A 25,046-nucleotide genomic window follows, 5' to 3' on the forward strand; every position below is an offset into this window, starting at 1 on the left:
CCAGAGTAATCTAAAGAACAACTAGAGCGCTAACAGTCCTACTTATTACAAAGGTATGGCACACCTGAAGCCATCTTGATTGGAATAAAGTGGTAACTCTTAAAACATTTAATTTAAAAAGGAACAAAATGAGGGGGTATATTTTGCCATATGAATTATGATTAGTGCTGCAGAAAGAAAAATTAGGGCACATTTTGAGTGACTTCTCAAACCCTCTTCAATTTCATTAAACAATTCTGACATACAGTCTCCCAAGATGGCCACCAGAGACAAAAGAGCCTAAATGTAGCCCAAATATCACCCAGATGTACCCCAAGTATAGCCCAATGACAGAATGTCCCAGAGTGTTCTAAAGAACAACTAGAGCGCTAACAGTCTTACTTATGACAAAAGTATGGCACACCAGAAGCCATCTTGATTGGAATGAAGTGGTAAGTCTGAAAACACTCAATTTAAAAAGGAACAACATGAGGGGGTTAATTTTGCCATAGAAAGTATGATTAGTGCTTCAGAAAGAAAAATTAGGGATCATTTTGAGTGACTTCTCAAATCCTCTTCTATTTCATTAAAAAAATTCTGACATGCAGACTGAAACATGCACTTTGAATACCAGCAGCAGACGTCCCTGGTGAGCAGTAGCTTTACTACAGTGATCTAATGTGCAACTAGAGTGCTAACATTCAGAATTTATGGCAAATGTGTGACACATCTGAATGCCTTCTTGATGGAACCAAAGTAAACAAGCATTGAAAATGCAATAGATCTCGCCCTCGTTTAAGTTAAAGCCATTCTGTTTGTAATGAGGTGGCTTTTTAGCTTTGCTTTTATTAGTGTTTTTTCAACTTTCATGTAAATAACATGCATCTGTATGCATATAAGTATATGTATGCATGCATTTATGTTTGTATTTATATAGATATACAGATGATATATGTTTATATATGTATGTATATATATATATTCACTGAAAAAACCATAGGCTATAGACCATATATAGTTAGGAATTAGCATTTACAAAACCTTGAAAATTCACTGAAAAAACCATAGGTTATAGACCATATATAGTTAGGAATTAGCATTTACAAAACCTTGAAAATTCACTGAAAAAACCATAGGTTATAGACCATATATAGTTAGGAATTCGCATTTACAAAACCTTATTTTACTCACACAAAACCATTGAAATTCCATATATAGTTAGTTGCACTAACTATATATCGCGCACCCGCAATCCACTGCTGATGATGTCACATATTACATCATTCATGACATAGTCAGTGACATCACTGATGACATCACTGATGACATCTCAAATGACATCACTGATGACATCACTGATGACAACATCCAGTGACTGTATGTTTCTGTAAAGTTAAAATATGTCTTACATATTGAAGAATGAGTGGATGTATAAGTGTCTGGATGAAGGATTTAGTAGGTGCATGACTGACTGTATGAGTGAGTGATTAAATGTGTCTCACTGAGTGCATGGGTTAGTGACTAAACTGTCTTAATTTGTGCATCATTATGTCTGTTGTTCTGTAAACTGTTGCATGTGTTGATAAGTAGCTATATGAGTAACTATATGGGTTATTGATTGGTTGCCCAAGTATTTGTATGGGAGACTGAGTGTGTGTGTGGGTGGCTGGGAGGTGTATGACTCTGTGCATAGATGTGTGAGCAGTTGATTCACTAGATGTATGGTTTCAAAAGTGCATGTGGAAACAGCTGTATGGGCGGTTGACTGTGTGCATGAGTGTATTGGTGAGTGAATGGATATCTCAGTGCTACATGTCAAAGTAAGTACATATGTAAAACACAGTACATGTGAGAGTTGACATATATAAATAACTGTGCATAAGAGCCAGTGAATGTGTGAGTGGCTGTATGGATCATTCTGAACTTGTATCAGGGATTGTATAAGAGAGTAAATATGTGTTAGTATATGTTTGAATAAGTAAAGTTTGTATAACTGTATAGTTGAGGAAATGGAGGTGTGATTGATTCTTTGCATGACTGACTAGGTGTGTGAGTAACTCCATGGATGAGTGACAGTCTGTGAGTGTCTGTTTACACTGATTGTATCTAAGGTTATATTAGAGTCTGAAGAGGTTCATCGTATTATCACATGAATGATATCATCAGTGATGTGATCAGTAATGTCAAATGAGATGTCATCAGTGATGTCATCAGTGATGTCATTTGAGATGTCATCAGTGATGTCATTTGAGATGTCATCAGTGATGTCATCAGTGATGTCACTGACCATGTCATGAATGATGTAATATGTGACATCATCAGCAGTGGATTGCGGGTGCGCGATATATAGTTAGTGCAACTAACTATATATGGAATTTCAATGGTTTTGTGTGAGTAAAATAAGGTTTTGTAAATGCGAATTCCTAACTATATATGGTCTATAACCTATGGTTTTTTCAGTGAATATATATATATATATATATACATATATATATATATATATATATATATATATATATATATATATATATATATATATTTTTTTTTTTTTTTTAGAACAAAGAGGGCGGCACAACTGGATACTTTTTACGAAGCTTTAATCACACAAAACACTCCACCGACGCGTTTCAGCCTCCCGGCTTTTCTCACGGTCAGGTCCTGACCGTGAGAAAAGCCGTGAGGCTGAAACGCGTCGGTGGAGTGTTTTGTGTGATTAAAGCTTCGTAAAAAGTATCCAGTTGTGCCGCCCTCTTTGTTCTAAAAATTAATACGGGGCTATGATCCAGCCCCCGGGTTGAGCACACACTGCTGAGCGCTCTCAGGCTTGAAAGGATCGCTTGGGATTGATATATACATATATATATATACCAGCAATCTTCACCACCTCTGCAGCTGCAGCGAAATGAAGAGACGGACCCCAGGCTGTTGGCAAGGTAAGATTTACTTTGTACCTCTCAACCGGGCGACGCGTTTCGAGCATCACGTGCTCTTGTTATATATATTGGTGGAAATGATCTCAAGCAACTCCAATAACCTATGGGTATGCTCAAATAAAGTGGCTCTGTGGAAAATAGTATTTAAGAGGCATAATTTCTTTTTTATAGAAGCTCTCCACATCCAGGGTCACAAAACTCATCTTTTAAGGATTGCTGAAATGCAATTGGTACTATTTGAAATGATTTCAATTAACTGAATTAGATTACTCCAATCTAGGTAAGATCTGTTGTGTGTAATCTTTTTAGGATATTTTTGTTAATGTAAATTAGGTATGTTATTAATTGATATTCTTTTTAGGACATTTTTAGTAATGTACTTTAAGGATGTTATGAATGGATATTATGGGCCTGATTACAACTTTGGTGGTACGGTGCCGGGTCTGCCCTGTCGCCGCACCACCAAAGCTGTGGTCATGCTGCCTGCCTGATTAAAAGTTTTCTTCTGTCAGGTGGGCCTGCTTTTGACGTTACCATGGCAGTGCCTTGAAAATGGGCACCACAATGAGAACACCAAAAACAGTTCCTGCATGGCATGGACAATAAAATCCATGCCGTGCAGGAACTGGTTGCATGCACACATGGGGTAACATGCTGTGCACCCCCCCCTGTGTGCAATCACAGGTCATGAGGTGCAAGGGGGTCCTGTAGGGCCTCCTTTGTTTCCTCTCTGCCACAGTTCTCATGGCGAGGAAGCTTGTAATATGCCTGACGGCTGTTGTGAGGAAATGGCAGTCTGACTGCCCTTATTGTCACAGGACAATCGGGAGACCGCCACCAGCATGCCCCCACGAGTCTGTTGGTCCGTGGACCACCAGGCTCATAGTCGGCCAATAAGTGTAAATAGTCATGGTGAAAAAAAGAATTGTGGATATTTTATATTTTTCTGTTTTGGTACATGGTGGTCAAATCAAATCAAAATTATCTTTATTCGGTTTTCATGTGATGGTAGAGAAAAACTATAAAAGTACAATTTAAAACAATAGTTATAACTATTTTTCAATCTCATTATACATTAAAGTTAAAAAATACAGCGCAATTAGCAAATTCATGATTTCATTACTAAGCACCATAAGCAAGCAGGAAGTTTTCAATAAAAACTAGTAAGAGATAGAAAGACTTATTCACTGTACAAAATTCATAGTAAAAATATTTTCAAAGATATTTTCTATGCCTAATGCTAGTTTTCAAACATTGTGCAATATTTCTCGTAAAGCATTCTGCATCTAAACATTGCAATGCAAGATAGGCTGGGCGACATTGTTTCATGCCCACATGGTGGTCAAATGCATTATATGAGAGAATTGTTTACTTACTTCACATGGATGCACCATTCTACTGAGATAATTAATTTCCATTTTATGTAATCATCTCTATATCATTTTCCGCAAAGTGCTGGAATGCAGTTTTGATGCAAATGAAATAAAGAAAATTCCATGACATTAGGATGCTTGCTTATATGAGACTTAATTAACTAGGGTTGACAAATTAATTAGCATATATGGCTTGTGTCACTTTTTGGATCACTTACCTTATTGGTAAGATAACTATATGTAACAATATATAGGAGCTGTGTCTAGAGGCACAATTTAAGCATTAAAAATTATATTTTTAAGTATGCTTGTTTTGTTTTATGACAGCCCTGAAGAAGTCCTGTTTGCCTTCTGGGACAATATGTGTTGGCTGTACTTTCCATCATGTTGTGAGACGAAATAAAGGTTTTATTTTTAGAAACAACTTTTTTGGACTCATGGATTTTGAATTTGGCCTATTGAAAATCAATGTGAAGGATGGACTTTATTAGAGTGCAATTACTTTGTGATGTGCCCTTCCCACTTTTCTCTTTTGATGTATGTAAATGGATATGGATTTTATGAATAGTTAACCCTGAGAATTAGATCACTCACCCTCATGGAACTTTGAGTGCGGTGACATATACCATAACCGTTAAAACAGAAGTTCTGTGGGTATGATCTCATGACTGATAGTTAAAGAAGAAGCCTTTTACCTCTGAACCTGCATTCCCAAATGTAACAAAAAGGTTAGCATGTTTTTGAAAATACTTACTCCTATCAAGATAAATGGTTAGAGCTGTAACCCCATCCAAGAACTGTCAATCTTTTTTACCAGGAAATGCCAGGGAATCTGAGATTCTATGTACACCACTGTCTATGGAGGGAAGAAGAAACCTGAGGCAAGAAAGAAGAATGAGGACACATAACTACTTCTTCATCCAAAAATAGAGAAAAGGTGATCTGGAAATAAGAACACCCAACTCTCCACTCCTGGCTGAGCTTATTGCCACCAACAGATCTACTCAATTCAATTGTCAAATTGAGAATTCTGCAAAGCCTTTTACACCAGTGGAGTCCCAAGGAGGAACCATGGGTTTTACAGTAGATCTGAGGAGAGAGAAAGTTTTGAAGAGTATGGAAACTAAAGGTTAGATGTACCAGCACGGTAAACACATTTTCATTTGCAAATGCTCTGATTCAGTCGTTCTAAATCCATATTCGGAGTCAATAACATTTTACATACACCTAAATGGGTTTAGAAATAGATAAGGAATCAGTATTTGGAAGGGGTGTGTTGTAGGCACATAGAACAGTGATCACTCACCTCCAAGTTGGGGTTGTAACCCATTTGAAAAACGGAAAGGGTTCCTTAGGGACTGCTTCCTCTTTGTGAATGGTAAAAAAAAGTTTGTTTGTAAGTAGGAAGTGGTCAAGAGGACCACTGCAAACTGTCAAATAAGCAAAGAAAATTATTGACTTTATTAAAATACAAAGCAAACACAAGGAGATGATGGACAAAGTACTGAAACTTTTCAGACACTCACCCCTAGTCACAGATCTGAGTTGAATCCATGATCATTCTTAGGCTCACTTCCCCACTTCGTCACACCAGTTCAGACCCACCCATATGCAAATCAGTCTTGACCCTGTTCCTTATGAGAACAGTCCAGCCCGAACTGCCATGCCAGGTCTTCCATGGACCGGAAAACAAGCAACCTGGGACCGGTTTTGGGGTAACACCCCTCATCAGCCAGGCTAGCTTGAATCCAGAGGCAAAGTGAGCAAGAGACCCACGTCTGGGCATACCCTGTCAACTTAGGGAGAACAAAGCAAACACAAGTAGATGATGGACGGAGCCCTGAAACTTTTCAGACACTCACCCCCAATCACAGATCTGGGTTGAATCCATCATCGTTCTTTAGCTTCGTTCATCACCCCAGTTCAGACCCAGCCACAAGCAAATCAGTCTTGAGCCTGTTCCTTATGGGAACAGTCCAGACTGAACTGCCAAGCCTATTGCCCTGGGCCGGAAACATGCATTCTGACATGGCGTTCTGCAGTCCAACATCCTGTGACGGCATCCAATAGTAGTGAGCCACAATTTGAAACCTACCTCCTTCATTGTCATGAGGTAGGTTGGATTCTGACCCACTACGATTCGAATTTTAAGAATTGACCAATAGCGTACAGGTAATTTCTTAAAACTGTTAATTGATCACAAAAATATTAGTTGCAAATTCTGACTAGTATTTCGAGACCAGTAAATAGAACAAATAGCCCAAGACTGTCTCCTCATAAATTACACCTATGTTTGATTACCGTTCAGTGAGACCTAACTGTAAAAAAGACCAATTTAAGATTAAATCCCTTCAAAAAGAATGGCAAAAATATTTGGAACCCCATTGGCGTAAGATATAAGAGAGGATGTTTTCTGAATTTCCTGCTAAATGAGGAGGAAGTGCTCTCTGCTGCAACTCCTACACTCTCAACTTTCAGACTAGCAAGATTATTCTCTCCAGTATTTCTTCCCCTAGATCTCACATCAGACAGGGAAATTCTCCATGGTTCTAGAACTGCAGACTATTTTAGCAGAAGTAACCAATACCTCTTGGGCTAAAAGAGGACCACCAGAAATAATTCTGTCTCCTCTACTTATAATCTGGAATTCACTTTTGAAATTTGAGAAAAAGGATAGAAGACATAAAGTTGATGGCCAATTCATTGACAAAGCATCCACCCTGCATGCACTGTTTGTCTGAAACCTGGAGCAAGAAATTGGAACGTGTGTATTTTTGATGTTGGTAAAAAAAGTCTGTCCCTGGGGACTAAACATTTTGCAAACCTCCTGAAACATCTTCGGAATATGGACATTTCCTGTTGAGAGAAATAGCTAGATTGTTGTCTGCTTCCCTGATAGGCCCAATAACAAGCTGTGGAGAATTCTATTCACAGAGGCTAACCTACTGGAATTACTCATCCCTGCCGGAATACCCTCATTGAATTCCTCCAACTACAAGTTAGGCCACTCAGAAGGAAGAGTACTGTCCAAACCCAGTTTTAATTATCAGAATGCTGTACAGAATACCTGCTTCCAGGAGATTTAATGTATGCATTTTTTATCTACCCTAAGCAGGAGGTAAATATTTGCAGGGCTCATGTGTGGGAGGGGAGGAGAGAGGAGGGAGAGTGATCAGGAGGATGGCAGAGGGCAGGGGAAGATAATGCCTGATATTGGCACTGGTGTCTCTGCACCCAAAAAAATTAAAGTATTGGACCAATGATAATTTTGTCCAGCAGAATTCAATATGTGAATTTCACTCAACACTACATGTAAGCAGGGATTTAAGGCCCGATTTATATGGTGGCAGGAAGGGAACTCTGTTGTGGCGGCAACCTTGTGGTGAGGGACAATTACATTGTAATAGTGCTTCCCCCAACATGGAAGAAGATTCCCATGGCGAGGGGATCATTATGTTTTTTATTTACTAAAAGAATTGACCATTTCAGGCTTTTTATTTGGTAAAGGGCTGCATCCCGCTGGAGCAACCCCATAGCACAGAGCAATATGCATTGCCAGGGACAGCCATAATTGTGGTTCCAGGCAATGCTTTTATGAATGACCACCTGCTTGGTACTCCTCCTTTCACCTACCATGCGGTGGGCCACTATTCGACTGCCAATGCATAGCAATTGCCTGTTTTGCAAGTACTAGTCCCAAGTCAATGAATTTGGAGCTCACTTTGGTAGCTGGGGATTTAGGCTAGAGACCCAGCAGACAGATATCTAATGTTTTGAGTCTTGGGTGGGGCGTAACCCATTCCAATTCTTGCGTCACTCATTGACAATAGGCAACAATCATTGGACATTGCCATGAATCCTGCATCAATCAAGGAGCATCGAGGGCATGACTTATCTGTTGTATCTGTTATAACATTGAAACCTATGGGGCGTGAGGTACGTGGTATGTAAATAGTTGAACTAATTGTATTTAAACCTAGTGTTTATAGAGGTGCTGCGTGTATGTTTTAATACGGTTGTCCATTCCTTAGCTGTTAGTTTGTGTTCCTCTTTGCTGTCCCAGTGCACCTTGTCCCCATCTATGGACATCATTGACATAGAAAGGATAGTTTTATAAAAACCCGGACACCAGTTTCCTGCTGCTTCCACATGTCAGGGGTGTTTGTAGAATATCATGCAATAGCAGTTCTGCCTGGCCCTCCCCCAAATGGTCTGCATTGACCCCATTAGGTTTCCATATGTGAGGAACTGGGACCGCTGAAGTTCTCCTCAGTCATCAGGTTTTCAAAACTGCACCATTCATATAACATTCCCCTAATGGCAAGAAACCCTGCATCTGTTCACTTAGTCATCTGTTGGGCTGAGAGGTAACATCCTAGGGCCAGCCCCAGTTCTGTGCACTCCCCCATTCCACTACCTCATTGCGATTATGAGCATCTTCGTGGGACCAAGGGCGCGTATCTTTCCACCCTGCAGCAGGGCCATCTGGGCTCCCTCATTCTGAGCATCTCCCAGAGGGCCCATCTCCCCTCTCCATACTCCTCCCAGTCATAGAGCCAACCAATACATTTGTGCTTGTGCATAATAGGGCAGGTAAGACCAGCCTGTCCTCCTCAAGCAGTCGCTGAAGGAGACCGAGTGAAATCCTGTGTCTTTTCCCATTCCATATTAGCTCCCTCGTGAGAGTGTTCATGGCACTAAATCACGTCTGCATGATCCAAATCTGGAGCGACATAAGCAAATATAGGACCCGAGGGAGTATCACCATTATGGTTAGTGTCACTCTGCGAATGCGATGCAGGTGTAATTTGTGCCAGAAGGATACAGAGGCTTGCTGTGAATGCAGAGTGGATCCTAAATTACCATCTCTAATATCTCTATCTATTTGGTAGACCTTGACCCCAAGAATGTAAAGGTTGTTGGTTCCCACTTCATGTGGTAGTTGAGCACTGAATGTAGGGTCTCCAGCAGGGTGAGTGACACTGGAAACGGCCACATTGTACCCCAATTAGGTCTTAGTCCCTGAATCTCCCTAAACTCTTAAGCTTTGGACTCGCTAAGGCACATCCGCCTCCGCATTCCCAATAAACAGCAGAATATCATCTGCGTAGAAGGAAATGGAGTATTTAATTAGTGTCCAGCACCTACCCCAAATTAATGTAGACTGGAGTGGGAATAGTAAATTATATTTAATTAGTGCCCAGCACCTACCCCAATTAATGTAAACTGGAGTGGGAGTAGTAAATTATATGTCATTAGTGTCCAGCACCTACCCCAAATGTATGTAGATTGGAGTGGGAATAGTAATAAACAGCAGAATATCATCTGCGTAGAAGGAGATGGAGTGATGCCAATCCCTCAGGGAAATGCCTCTGCTCCACCTCTTTGCTCATATTGCCACCACAAAGGACTCGATTGCAAGACAAACAGTAATGGAGACAAGGGGCATCTTATCAGATGCTTCCGATCATTTCTATGGGATCTGATATTCATTTCCTGGTGCGTACTCTGGCCCTCACCCCTGCATATATGTGTCACTCATCACTCCCATCTGTCCCCAGCCGCATCCACCTTATGATTGCTTCGAGGTAAGGCCAGTGCACTGAGTCAAACACCATTTGGAGATCAATTGAGAGGACAACCATGGGAGGGAACGCTTCCAGTAGGGCTTACCCTGATACCTGAAACTGCCTATGTATATTAAAAGAAGTGTTGTAGTGCAAAATAAAGTCATTCTGATCCTGATGAATCAAAGTGTAGAATAAAGGGCACAGCTGATCCACTAGTATTTTGCTTAGAATCTTGTAGTCAAGATTTAGCATGGACTGTGGCTGATATGAGGCAATGTCAGCTGTGTCCTTATGCAGTTTAGGGATCATAATCAGGTGTTCCTCCCAAGCTCTGTCCTGAATAAGCCGCTGATCATAGGCCTACGCATATAGCACCACGGAGCAGGGAGCCAAAATTGCACCGTATGCCTGGTAAAACTCTGCCAGCAGGCCATCAGTACCCAGAGTCCTGCCTCTAACCAATTCCTTCAATACCCCTCTTAATCTCCTCCTCTGTAATTGGTTCACCCGAGGTATTTGGAATTTCTCTCTATTTGGAATTCTTCGTTATGCACTGGTCAATTCCCGACTGCATAGAAACAGGCAATGTTAGTCCCTATTTTGAAGAAGGCAGATGCGGATCCCACGCAATTCTGCAATTACCGACCAATCTCTCTCCTTCCTAAGCCGGCAAAAATCCTGGAAAAGGCTGCCCAGAAACAATTGGCGGACTATTTAGAAACCAACCAATTGTTACATGACTCGCAGTCTGGATTTAGAACAGGCTTTAGTACCGAGACCGCTCTTTTAGAGGTATCAGAGACAATTCGTGAGTGTGTGGATAGGGGCGAGGAGGCAATGTTGGTCCTCCTCGACCTATCCGCCGCTTTTGACACAGTATCTCACGAGATACTGTTGGATCGGTTAGGCCAGACTGGAATTGGAGGTACTGTGTTGACTTGGATTAGATCTTTCCTTACAGGGCGGACCCAGAAGGTATTTCTTCGACCTTTTGAATCAGAGGGTAAACCTCTATTTTGCGGAGTGCCTCAGGGTTCTGCCTTGAGCCCTTTGTTTTTCAATGTCTATCTCGCACCGCTGGCAAAGGTGGTGGAATCTTGGGGGGTCAGAGTGATCTCCTACGCTGATGATACTCAGCTTGTGTTTTCATTTAGAGATCACTCTGACACCAATTTTATCAATTTTCGTCACTGCCTCAGCAATATCCGCTCCTGGATGACCTCTAATCATCTTAGACTTAATACCGATAAAACTGAGGTTTTATTTTTAATCAGAAAACCGCTCTGCCTGCCATTCAGTGGTGGCCGAGTGTACTTAATCCTCCTCCGGTCCCAGTCCAGACAGCTCGAAATCTGGGCTTTCAATTTGATAATGCACTATCCTGCAAATCACAAATTAACAAGGTCACAGCAGCTTGCTTTGGCAAACTGCGTATTATCAGGAAGATCTTTCCATACCTCCCACTTGATTCCCGCAAAACCACTATTCATGCCCTGATTACATCGCATTTAGATTATGCCAATAGTCTCTATGCTGGTGCCCCCTTGTACCAAATTGAACGCTTACAAATAGTACAAAATGCTGCGGCCAGACTGATTGGCAATATTCCTTTTCACCACTCGGTTGCATCATATCGGAGGAAGCTGCATTGGCTTCCCATTGCCCGTCGCATTCAGTTCAAGGCTTTGATTTTTGCTTTCCCTGCCATTAATGGGTTGGGCCCAGGATATTTGAGAAAGAGGCTTAAACTGTCCCAGTCTGTCAGGTCGCTGAGATCGAATAGCCTACGCCCCCTGGTGGTGCCCAGTTTTCGTCGTGCTAGAAGTGGTGGCAGAGCGTTTGGCGTAGTAACCGCTAAATTCTGGAACAGCCTCCCACTGAATCTTAGGTTTATCTCCTCTGAATCATTGTTCCGAAGCAAACTGAAAACTTGGTTGTTCACTATCTCATAAGTAGCATCATTCCTTTCTAGCTTGCAGTCTACAGCGCCGGGACACCCCCGTTGGGGGTAGCCGTGCGCTTTATAAGCTTCTTAATAAATAAATAGCACACTCTTCTCCAGGCAGGCCTGGTAGCAGAACTCAGGTCAAGAAAGACTCATTGTCACTGAGAAAGATGTCATGTATATCTGTTTGTAGGTGTGCCAGACCACCCTCCTATGTCCTAAATTGTGTTGTTGCTTGCCACCTGTGTTCCCTTTGAATAACCCAAGCTAGCAGTCTGCCCAGCTTGCCACCCTCAGTATGAGTGGAATGTAAGTAGGCCCCACTCATGTGGATTTGACGTTGATCTTAGAGTTCATGCTTGTTTAACAGTGCCTGGGGATATTCCTGTCAGCCCAGAAAGAACCACACATCTAGTTATAGCAGCAGAGCCCTCTTGGGGTACTCCATGCATCGGTTGCCAGAGGCCACGTTCCGCAAGTCATGGCTGCCAACTTGACAAATTGGGTCATGGACTGCTGTTCTCTCTGCATCCTTTTTAAAAATCAAGATTGCTCCTCCATCGCCACCCCCGAATCATTGGGCACCCCCAACCTGGCACTAGTTTTTCACTGCTACGCCGGTTCAGCAGGGCATCTAGGACCATAGCTAATGCAGGTGGACTCCGCCAAAGTTGAAAGCCAAGCTACCATCTTTTGTCTTGGTCGGTCACGCCCCCAGCTCTCAGAGTATATGTTGGGCAGGATTTGAAGATTGATTTATGCAATCTGATGAGAATATGACTTTTTAAGAATGAATGCAGCATCATCCTAAGATAGAGGTTTGCTAAAGGTAAAGTTATCTACTAGTGTTAAGAAAAAGAGTGCCTGTCAGTACTGCAAAGTAGCTAGCATTACCACCAAACTGGTTGTTTGCTGTTCTTTTCAATTGGATCCATTGGGTCCAGTCACTTACACATAACTTCAATGGGTCACAACAATTTACACTACTAGCCCAAATTTCTGTTCAATTCTCCATTTAATAAACAACAGATCTGAGGTTGACGGATCTTCATAGAGTAAGAAAAAGGATGCAAAATACAGGAACGTATTCTTAATATAATAATACATTTAGGTCCTCATTTCGAGGTGCCTAGAAAGGGTGTTAATACCATACTCTTGGAGTTAAATATAATGGCAGTACCAATAATCCAGGGATGCTGAATTAAGAGCAATTCACTGGTGAAAAAATTAGAATCACCTGAAAAATGACGATTTTCTGGGGAATATGTAATTATGGGTCTGATTACCCTACTTACTTTCTCCCTGGACTTTCACACATTTCAGCTGCTTTTGGCATCCAAGGACACTAGTATCTGGTTAAAAAGGATCTCATAATGAGGTCCTAAATGGCATGAAGATTTTCAGAAGTCATTATTAGGTATTGGGGTACCTAATTTCTACTTGAACACACACTTGAATGACAAGTAGAAATTCAGATAGCATAGGCAGGTAAAACAGCTTTAATATCAGATGCACAAAGCCATGAACAAGCATTTCAAGAAAAGCAAAACTCCAAGTGTCTAATTCACAAAGGTAAACTTTCAACTTTGTGTAAGTTTACAATTGTTTGTTATTCACAAAACGATTTATGAGTAGTATATTTACTAGTATAGTCTGCGCACACAAAAAGAAGTGACAGTCCTTTCTTTTCATGTGCGCATTTGTAAAGGTACTATTTGTAAATCGCTTTGGGCCATATTAATCAAATAGTGATCCAGCACAGCAAGTCACCTTGCTGCTCTGTGTTGCAGGGAAACGGCAGGAATGTGCTGTATTTATCATAATATGTCGCATTCCTGTCCTTTCCCAGCATTTGTGCACACTGTGCTGCCTAGCGCACACGCAGGCACCCTTGCACCATGGTGCAAGAGTGCCTGTGTTGCAAGCAGGATTGTTTTTGTGCAGGAAGGAGGACCTTCCTGCACAGAAACAACACCCTGAGGCACATGCCACTTTCTATGTGTGCTGCAGAATGCAGCACACATAGAAAGAGGAAGCAACAAAGAGAAGGGAAGGAATAGCATTTTGGTGCATTCCCAGGTTTACCAGTAATGGTAAATGAGGGAATGCAACAAAATCCATCGGTGTTGGGTGGGAACAACCACGCAAGGCCCATGGAACGCCTTCCTGGAGCAAAGTAACACATCGCAGTAATTTACGCTGGCTCCTGTTACTCCAGATGTATCAAGCCTATCATGGCCACGCAAAGGGGCCTTTCATGGCTTGATAAATCACATTTTTGGGGTTGCGTTGCTTTAGCACCATATTGCATAAATATGGCTCTTTGTGAATGCCAAACAATCGTAAATTTCACCAAAGTGCAATCAGGCCTGAAATAGTATTACCAACGTGTCATACTGAAAACCCAGATGCCTGGATTGAATGTTGTAGTTGTGACAAAACTTAAGAAGAAAAATGTTACAATGAAATTTGTTGCACAAGGCAGTTACATGAGCAGGGAATCCTATCAATGATCCCAGCTAGTTTTTCAGCTTTACAGGGGAACTGGGTCCAGTCCTTCTTCAGGGCAGGATACAATTGGAATAAGGCAACATTCTACAAAACTATCCAAAGTTAATATCGAACTAAAAATCATAAGTATATTATAACATAAATATATGATATTTTGAATGGATGCCAAAATAACATTGACAGATTAATAAGCATCTTCTTATAAAGAAATCCCATTTGAATTATTTTCCATAGGAGTAGGTGCTATACATTGGGGGGACAAATGCTCTGTAACATTATTTGATGAAGAAATGCAAGACTGTGTTCATCTTGTACGAATGGACAGTGCTAACGCCCTTACATACATACAGTGTTCAGCGTGAGTACATACCAGTCAAGTTTCAATGAGACGTCAGATGCATCTGTGAAACATAACTCTCACATACAGTGAAGAATAGAACTAATAGAAGAATGGAATTAAAAGAAAGCTGCACCACTATTTTAAGAAAACTTTTTGTTTTGATGGAAGACATGAAATGAATAAGAAACCCCCCCATAAAAATGTAGGTAGATTCAGGTTTAAAATCTCCTAGGTTGTCATTATTGCTCAATGTTAAACCTGCAAAAATATTTTGCTGAATGAGATTACATGAATGGATCCAAAGATATGTATTGCACCATGCGCTGCTACCACCTAGCGTCAGTCAAAAGTTCTTAAACTATTCTGCCCTCAAGTCAACAAATCTGTTACAAATTGTCTTGCAACACTCAATGATGTTGTTTGTATTTATAAAGCATGTTTTGAAAATAGAAACTGTCTGGCAGAGCTCGGTTGGCAGAGACTCAGACATAAAGATAGTTGCAGAATCAGAGTGGGTGTATGGCCACCCCCTGATTCCCGATCCCAACTACTAGTTTGGATACAAATATCACGACGAAGCTAAATATATGGGGGGCCATTTTTATTCTTTCAGTGTGAAGAATATAACCAGGAGTTTGAATGGCAAAGGTTGTTAGTACTGCACTCGGGGAACATCTTTTACAACAGAACTTTTACAACGTGGTACCGTTACCACACAGGTTTTACAATGAAAGTCATAACAACGACTTGCGCTGGAGGGCGCTGTAAGATAGGGAATAGTTTAATTTACTATCCAAAACCTTCCCTATTATCCAAGGGGACTGGAGTTGGAATAGTAAATTAAACTATTCCACTATCCAGCGCCCCCCAACGCAAGTCGTGGTAACGACTTGAGTTGTAAAACCTGCGTGGTAACGGTACATGTGGTAATACCACGCGTTGTACCGTCATACATCCACTGCACTCAGATAACTATTCGGCTAAAAATAATCACTTGTTTTATATAGCACTTCATAAAGCTCCTGCTTTTTCCAAGTGCTATAAATTACAGATGTTACTATGACCACACGTATGGCACTCAATTTCCTGACCTCGGAAGGATGAAGGAAGAGATTGCCTGGCTGAAGTTAGTTCGAACTCATGATCTTCAAATTAATGCATTTCTCACCTACTAATTACGGATGGATGTCTACTGCAAGATGTTGATTTTATTAAAACCGTTGAGCATCTGAATGTAAATTTAATTTCACAGGTAAGGTAGAATTTTGATGCAGATTCTGTAGGCCCAAGTAGCTTGTGTGCATGACATTGTGGCATCCAGATTAGAAGTTACATAGTAATAATACTTAGCAAAAACTAACAGATGGAAATGCTGGAATAAATCTAAACCTTTCATACTATTTCTCTAGTAAACTGATTAAAAATAAATCCTGTGTAAGTGAGTTGCCACCCTTTTTTGCTGTGTTTGTCCTGTCATCCTTAAGGTGGTCCACTATTATTGCTTGTTGCCTCCACGTTTTGAAGAATCTTTTTGTTGGTCTTAGGAATCTGAGCACTTTACTAATGCTAATCAGTGCTAAAGTGCATGTGCTTCTTCTCTAAAGATGTGTGTAGTTGATGTATACCTGATTGACATATTTAATTTGCTTGTAGGTCCCTTATGAGGTGGAATACCATATACCCAGGTTATGTAAATTAAATGCTAATAGTAGGCCTGCAGCACTGATTCTGCCACCCACAGAAGTCACCTTTCAAACCTTTCTCAGGCTGCCACTGGAGTGCCTCTCTGTTCAAATTATTGCCACTTCGATGTTGCTTTTAAAACTACTTGCCAAGCCCGATGTTGCTTTTAAAACTACTTGCCAAGCCTCAAAGTCCTGTTCAATTACACATTGGTCACCCTTAATGTAGGCCTTAGACAGCCCTAAGGGCAGGGTGCTACGTCAACAAAAGGTAGAACATCTACTTTTAAGTTTTGCATGTATTGGTAGTGACAAACAGCCTATTTCGTTTTTCACTACAGTGAGGCCTACACCTCTTATAGGCTAGAATTGGGAATTCCTTAACACACTTTTAAGCTGTAATTGCTGATCAGAGAGAAGTAGCTTTTATGTTTCATACATTTGGAATGGTAATGATAAATCATCCTTACTTGTGAAGTTAGATTTAACATTGCTGTTATAGAAACCCCACTTTTAGAAAGTGGACATTTATCTGCACTTACTGCTCTGGCCCCTGACAGCCTTTCTCCAAAAAACATCTGGCGTGGGTGGCAGCTACACTTGTACATTCCCTTTAGACAGCCACAATACAGGAAGGATAAGTGTGTCTGAGTGCCAATCTACATACATCTGCAATCTGATGACCATGCCTAGGCAGGATGGAAGGGAGGGGCTGATACTTCACTTCAACAGGCAGTGTCCTGTCCACACACAAAGGGCTGATTTGCCCCCCATAGATAGCCTGGCAAACAGGACTGGGCTGAAACGGGAACCTGTGCACTTTAGAGAGCTTCTTTGACATCACCCCACATCACAGGTGCTTATGGGTATTGGTACTGGGTCTCTAACCCCCTAAAATCAGATACGTCTGGATCTTAAAGTAAACCTCTGTCAGAGGGACTTCTGTGCAGCATAAAGAACTCATCTTCGGACTGCAGACTTGGAAGGCCTGCTTTTATCTTGTGTAGCCCTGCTGGCTGCTGTTCTTTGACTTAGCTGAAGGAGGACTGGACTCAGTCTTCCCTTCAAGTGATCTCCATGGGCTTGTTGGCTTGCCTCCTTTTGATTGATACTCACGGATATCAAAGTCTCTACTTCTGCTCCTGTGCCTGGCTCACTGGAAGTGGCCCAGATACTTGTAATACAGAGTTCCATTCACCTCCTATCCGCGTATAGCAAACCCAGCACATCGATCCGGTTGTGGAAGTAAAATCGTCTCAACACATTGTCTCCAGAGATTATCGCATCAGACATAGTACCACCACCGCTTGTGAAGACTAGGGGTGGGTGCGAGAATTCTGCTCCGCCCGGAAAAGTGCTAGAGTTTGCCCACTCTGCGCAGAGCTCTGAGTTCTTAAAAAGTCCATGAAGCTATGTGTAGCACATTTTTTTCTGTTGTTAAGTTGGCGAACGCAAGTGAGACAAATCATTCGCTAGACCACCTCCTAGTGAGAATTCTAAGTGTGTGCGGTCACAGCAGATCGCTACCACTCACATTGAGAAAGGAGCCGCTCATGTTGAGGAAGCTGTCGCTCTAGTAGAACATCTGCTTGAGAGGCAGCAAAAAGAAGCGCCCTTTGACACTCAACGTGATGCCGGTCGCACTGATTTTACTGCATGGGAGAAACTCCTGGAGCTAAAAATCTGCATGAAAAGTACAACGTTCCAGACTCTGCTGCTTGCGGAACTCTACATAGTGCTGCAGAGTTTTTTCAGCACTTTGCATAGCTATGCGTAGGGCAACTCTGCAAACGGTCTTGCGGAAACTAAGGAAACCATTTCGCGATATTTGCTTCTAAGTGCTTTATTGCATTTATTCTTTTAAAATTCAATCTCTCAACATCTATACATTGGATTTTTGTCATGTTGGTCTTGTTTCACATAATAACCTATGGTTAAAAACCTGTGTGGAGTCTTTTTTGTGGTGCATTCATTGGGTTACTTTGTGTGCATGTGTGTGTGTTGCACAACTACTTTAAACATTGCCTCTTTAGATACGCCTGATTGCTCTCTACCAAGCTACAAAAGGGTGAGCACAGGTAATCTTTTAAAGTGTATCTAACTTACCCTGACTAGGATTGTGGTTTAGGCTTGGACATGGTGCATACCTTTGCCAATAAAAAACAATATCTAACATGCTATATTAAGTATTAGCTGATGGTGCAACTAGTATTTTATGCAAATGTTCAGAAATTGGTTGGCAAACACTCACTGTCACAGTTCATTCTGCAAACCAATAGATTACAGTCCAGATTACTGGAGTAATGATGACTTTACTTATTTGGTGTGGAACAGCTGTGTGATTTAGTGTGCTCTGGAATATCACACCCAAAGTAGTATTAGGTGAAAAAGTGCCAACTCAAACTGTGCATAGGCTCAGATAGGCGAGTGAGACGACATTGTTCAGTTTTGAGGATGACTTTTTACCATATGCTAATTATGGTTATTAAGAGATTGTAATTTTCTAGGGGACATTCTGGAATGTCTATTACTTGTGATTTTGTGATTTTACTGCTTTTTCCTTTACACTGAAAGGGGCCTTTAATCAAAAGGATATGTCATACGTACTTTTTGACAATCAAATACCTTTGTCCCAGATATGGTTCAATATGTCTCTCCAGGGTAGTAGTAGAGGGGGCGCCTCATAATCCAGTCTCTATTCTGAAAAATTTGCTGTCGTTATTATAACTATTTACTTTTGGAAGTATCACTGCCTACTGATGTCTAGACTTGAAAATGATTGGTTTTATTGCAGGGTGCCCACTGATGATATGTTCATTTGGCATATATTCTGGTGGTAAAGTTGCCAAATAGCCTGAGAAAATGTTGCATAGTAGCACATTTGAGGTACTTGGCTTGTCCAGTATAACTTTTGATTGGAATAACTCCTTCTAGCATAACTCTAGGAGTATTAATGGAAATATTCCTGAAATTTACAGCCAAGGAAATAGGGGACGATCGACCATTTTGCATGATTTTCCAGTTTTCCTGTGTATCAAGTCTGTGATTTTAGTCATCTATCTGTCTGTACCTCGACTTTTGTTAATTTTGTATCTCTATCAGTCCATTTCTTGTTGAAAATGTCCTGCCAAGCAGCTGTCCCTACAAAGGAAGTTCAGACACATCAGCCGAGATTTATTTTAATGTCAGTTCAATTGGATGCTTTTTGAGTATTGTATTCGCAGAACCATAGAACGTTCTTGGACCTTAAGTGTACAAAAGTGAGATTTTTAGGTAAAAATGTAACACATTACATTAAATGCTCTGAGGCAACCAGAGAGGGATATGCAGCTCTTTACAAAATTTCAAAATAATTAAATAAAACGAAACAATTCTAGTCGTGTTTAGGGAGACAAAATGAAGAAACGTTTCTTTTCCAAAAATGTTTGAATAAAACAGCTATTGATAGAGAATATGGATACTTCCCTTCATTACTGTCATTGGAGAGTTTCAGCACTTTTCTTCGATCACTACATTTCACTGGCTGCCCTATTTCCAGGGGTCTGCAAAGTTGAAAAGTTTTTTTTCCTCTATCGAATTTAGGAGATTTTCCACTACTTCTAGATTTGCAAAAATATGCAATGGTTGTAAACTTCCCCACGAGCTATGTCTTTATGCCAAAAGCATGATTTTCACAAGTATTTTGCCCGTAAGTATAAATTCTATTGAGTCACTCAGGAGGAAAAGCTTAGCAATGTTTGCATTCATGTGCAAAATAAGTACAGGCCACCTCACGAAATCAGAGTACACATTTCTAAGGCGATACAGTGCCATGTAACCCTCGCAAAACAAACTTATGTGAGTGTATAGTAGTGAGAAAAGCAGGAAATTTCCAATGACTCTGCTAATAAAAATGTGCACACCCTTGTATGTGTCCTGGATTTATTTGTAGTGTATGGGTTTTATAACATTAGTCAATAAATCACCAGAGGAACTCACAAAGTTAATTGTACTGGAGAAATAAAAATATAAACTGAAAGTCCAGTGAACATCTTTGCTTATGCTTCTGGAACATAGATGATTTTTAGAAAATGGATCTGATCCACCAAGCAAATAAGCTAGCTAATGCCACCCAAAGTTGTGTAAAGAACATATTGGGGTCCTCACAGAATGCTAAATATATGTTATCTTAATATTACAAAATGACCAGCTCTGAAGATATTTAATGAGTCAAACATTGCTGCTATGGGCCTTATTACGATGTTGGTGCGACGGCCACCGTCAGCCCGTCGGTCCCACTGCCATCGGATCCAGCATTATCACTTGCCTCATTATGATGGCTGAGCGATGGTTGATGGTCGGAGAGACTGACCGCCAACGAGCCAGATGGACAGAGTGTAATGCCTACAATGGTGGCGGTCAATGCTCAGGCAACACCTTAGGTGTTACAATGTCAGTTTCAGGTGGCCGTTTCATGGCGGTATACCCCATTGAGGGCCACCTGCCTCCCTGGCCCTCCGACATGGGTCCTGGGGGGCACCTATGGTGCACCCCTACGTATCCCTGCACCATGGTGCCTGCCATATGGTGCAGGGATATGTGCAGAGTGTATCTTTTGTACAACGGCGTGTGCTGCAGCCAGTAGCACACGTCGCAATACAAAATATACACATTGTGACTGTCTTGAAGTCGGTCGCATCATGATACCGGTTGTGGAACCGCCATCAGCTAGGCGGGTGGTCCTGTGTCCGAAGCCCAACCACCATCCTAATCAGGCTGTATGTTTGGTTTTCTCTCTTAAATGCAATCAACTACATGACTGCCATTATTTTGTCAGCCTGGTCTCTCTAAAAGGGATACTTTGTTAGGAACAAGGGTTAGGAACTTCAAGAGTGTTTTGAAGGCACCCTCCTGTAACTTTGACACCAACTCTTAGCTAGTAAATGAATGTCAAATGACTTTGCTAATAGCCTACTTCAGAGTGGGGCTCAGCACCTTGATTTTTTCATTCAATAATTCCATTAATTTCAAAGCACTAATTACAACAGGGTAGTGTCTCTGCTCCCCAGGGACAGGGACACAAACTAGCAAGATACGGTTTTGTTACTATAAAAAATCAGCAATGAATCTACCCCATTTGGGATTTCCACACAAGGTCCAAGCCACCATCTCCCTTGTTCTGTCCAAACTTGATTACGCCAATAGGTTCTCCAACGGATCACCTCAGTACTCGGCTGCCAGACTACACTTTATATCAAACCCCGAGATCACATCTCCCCTGCCTTGAAAGCCCTACATTGGTTACCGGTTACCAGAAGATCCATGTTCAAGCTTCTTTGTATCACCCACAAAGCGATACATGGAATGGGACTACTCTTCATCAGGAATAAAATCATCAAACACATTCAACAAAGGAACATCCGCTCTAGAGTGGCACCTCTCCTCAAAATCCCAAGACACATGAAAAAAAAACATGGGTGGCACATCCTTCTCCGTTCAAGCAGCCAAACTATGGAACCCAACATAAGATCCACTGACAATCACCTTCAGAAAACTACTCAAGAATTAGCTCTCCCCACATGAGCACCATACGAAAACAGAAATATACAGCATATTCATCTGTATATAAGAATTTATTTGTACTATAGATATTTACCTATATATGTGTATTACTTTGTGTAAAGAGGTAGAATAATTATGTGTTTTTATAAAAGAAATTAATTACAAATACAATTGAAAACCAGAGTTCATCTAATGCATCTTTAATCTAGATATATGTACTTCCTTTATGCATCTATATACCTTCCATGTACTTGGATCTATATATTTAATACTTTTCTCCTAAAAAAACATTTTAAATGCACTACCCTATGTCTCACCTTATACCTGTATCAATATGTTTAATTTACATATACTTACTTCTTTTATGCGCCTATATACTTTCCATGTACTTATGGTTCTATATATTTATTAGTTTTGACTAATTCAGCATATCCAATGCACTACCCTATTTCTCACCCTATGCCTCTCTCAATATATCTTCTACCTCTGACTCATCTCAAACATCTTTCTACTACTCTTTCCAATGCACTACCCTATTTCTAACCCTATACCTCTATCAATATATCCTCAACATCCACTCTCTCATTTATCTCAAACCCTATACCACTACTATGACCCCCAAAATAACCCTTTCTAGACTCTCCCATACTCTAGCCTTCCTTGCATCATCTGACACCAAAAACAATCCTTTCTAAATTCTCCCCTCTTATTCTTCCACTCCACATCCTTTTTTACTCATACCAAGCCTCCTCCTACTGTTATGACATCCAAAATAAACAAAAAAGTCTAAATCCTTCACTCTTCTATCCTTTTCAATCAAAGTAACAGACTAACATGTCCACTTCTCAAATTTCATATTTCCCAATACTGATTCACCACTAATCCTTTATGGGTTCCAGAGTAGTGTGCTACTCGCCAAAAAAGCACTTCAACACCTCATCAGGCGTAGAAAGCACTATATAAATGCAAACCTTTTTCCCTCTTCTATCCCTCCGCTACCCTTCTCTATTCAAGTAACTGAATAATATATCCACCACTCAAATTACTTTCATATTTCACTATACTAATTCAACACTAATCCTTTATGGGTTTCGGAGTAGCGTGCTACTTGCCAGAAAAACCCTTCAACACCCCATCAGGGGTAACAAGCGCTATGTAAATGCAATTACAACACAATTACAATACAATATAATAATAAAAGTCCCTCCTGCCAGAGCCTGTCATCCACCCTGAGAGCAAAAATGCATGTGTGAATACTTAATGCATGATTAACAACACTATACTGAATCAAATGTGGGGTTGATTTACTAATAACACAAAGCAACACAAGCCTAGTGTCAATTTGGTTAACATTAAATAATTCTATGGGAATTTCTATGGGTGCGGCGCAAATGTGCTCTGTGCACACACCTGCCCAACTCTTAGTCAATAATCACTCTAAAAATCTTTAAGACATGCAAAAATAGACGTCCAGAGATGAATATGAAGGCTCATGTGATATTACCTATTTAAAAAGCATTAACATTTAGAATGTTCATAAAAATTTAGGAATGCATTTGAGCACTCAATTTAGATCTAAATGAATGTAGGGTTGATTGTAAAAGAAAATATTGAAAAGTGTATTGATCCTTGCAGCTTTTTAAAAATACATATGATGAGAGGTGGCAAGAGGTGAAACATTTATATTTTTCTAAAAGGAAATGGAAAATAAAATTAATTTGGAAATGCGTGCATTTTTCATTTCCCTAAGTTTTCTGAAAGCAGTAATTCATACAATGTGCAATAATCAACATAGGTTTCGAATATACATAGATACTGTAAGAAATTGGTTTATTATTGGGCTGGGGCACTGCCCACCTCAAGGAATAATCAATTGTCAGGGTGAACCTTAAGAATCACTAAATTAACCTGAGCTCAAACTCCTAGTAGCCATGGAACAGAGCAGACAGGCTTAACTTAAGGTAATGTGCAAAGTGTTTAGGCAGTAACAAAATAGTAATAAATTCAAAACACCAAAAAATAAAAATCCTAATATGAATTAGGAAAAATAAATAAAAAAAACAAAATGCCACAAAATGCCAAAAATATAATAGGAGGAACTGAATACATGATTTTTTTAAAAATGATGTGTCTTGTAGTATGATGGGAATGTTGGAAGAGATGTATCATCATGTCTCTTTTGTCATATTAACCTTGTCTGAGGAATGGCCGCAGTACTTATAAGGTCTATGTATCTTTGAAGCAATTAGGATGCTGATTTCTGAGGGCATTAAAACACAACAGGATAGATTACTCTTACAATAGCAATTGGGAAAAGCTGGCTCTGTACAAACTATTCAACAACAACAAGGCCTTCCCCATCAAACACCAATTCTCTTACGACCAAAAGCAGAGTTACACGTCCAATTTCTACTGCTATCCTAGATGTGTACCTTAATTCTAATCTGCAGGGTCATGGTGTGTATACGTTCACATAAAAAGTTTCAACCAGGTCCAGTCCCACTCTAAAAATAAAGTGAGCAAAAAGAGAGTGCCTCACGGTAACACCACCCGAGGGGGTTCCTGGCAGGCAATTGCCAGTTTACCCACTTCTCATCATCGGCCACTCTCTCTTTGTGTGAGTGAAGAACGAAAAAGAAAATACAGATAGTGATTTCCTAACTGATGTAAGTGTAGTGCACAAATGAAAAATCTCTATTCCCTCATCTAAATTAAGGTAAAACCAGTGTATGTGTGCACCTAGAACCCCTATGATAGCCAAGGGCAATCCGCCACCACCGCTAAAAGAAGGGAGAGACTTGCTAGCTATACAACTTTATTCTGATGCTGCAAGAGTTCCCAGTTAAAAATGGTTCTATTTATACCATATATATTTACTCAATGCCGACATGTTTCATTGCCATAAACTTTAGCAACTTCATCAGGGCAAGATTGGGGTTCTGTTTTCAATCTTTACTTTGTGAAGTTCACAGGACCTGAAGGCTGCCAGCTACTGCATACCTGCAGCCATCAAGCGCTTTTGACGCCGTGTCAAGAGATCACTTACTTTAAGGGACACATTATTGAATGTTTCTTTGGTAACACCTCCAGGATGACGAGGTGACACCCCCGTGGCACGCAACAAATTACACACCTTCTTTTGAAACGCAAGCTTGTGCACAGTCGACAAACT

This window comes from Lissotriton vulgaris, chromosome 6 (genome assembly GCF_964263255.1).
Source record: "Lissotriton vulgaris chromosome 6, aLisVul1.2, whole genome shotgun sequence".
Taxonomy (NCBI): Eukaryota; Metazoa; Chordata; class Amphibia; order Caudata; family Salamandridae; genus Lissotriton; species Lissotriton vulgaris.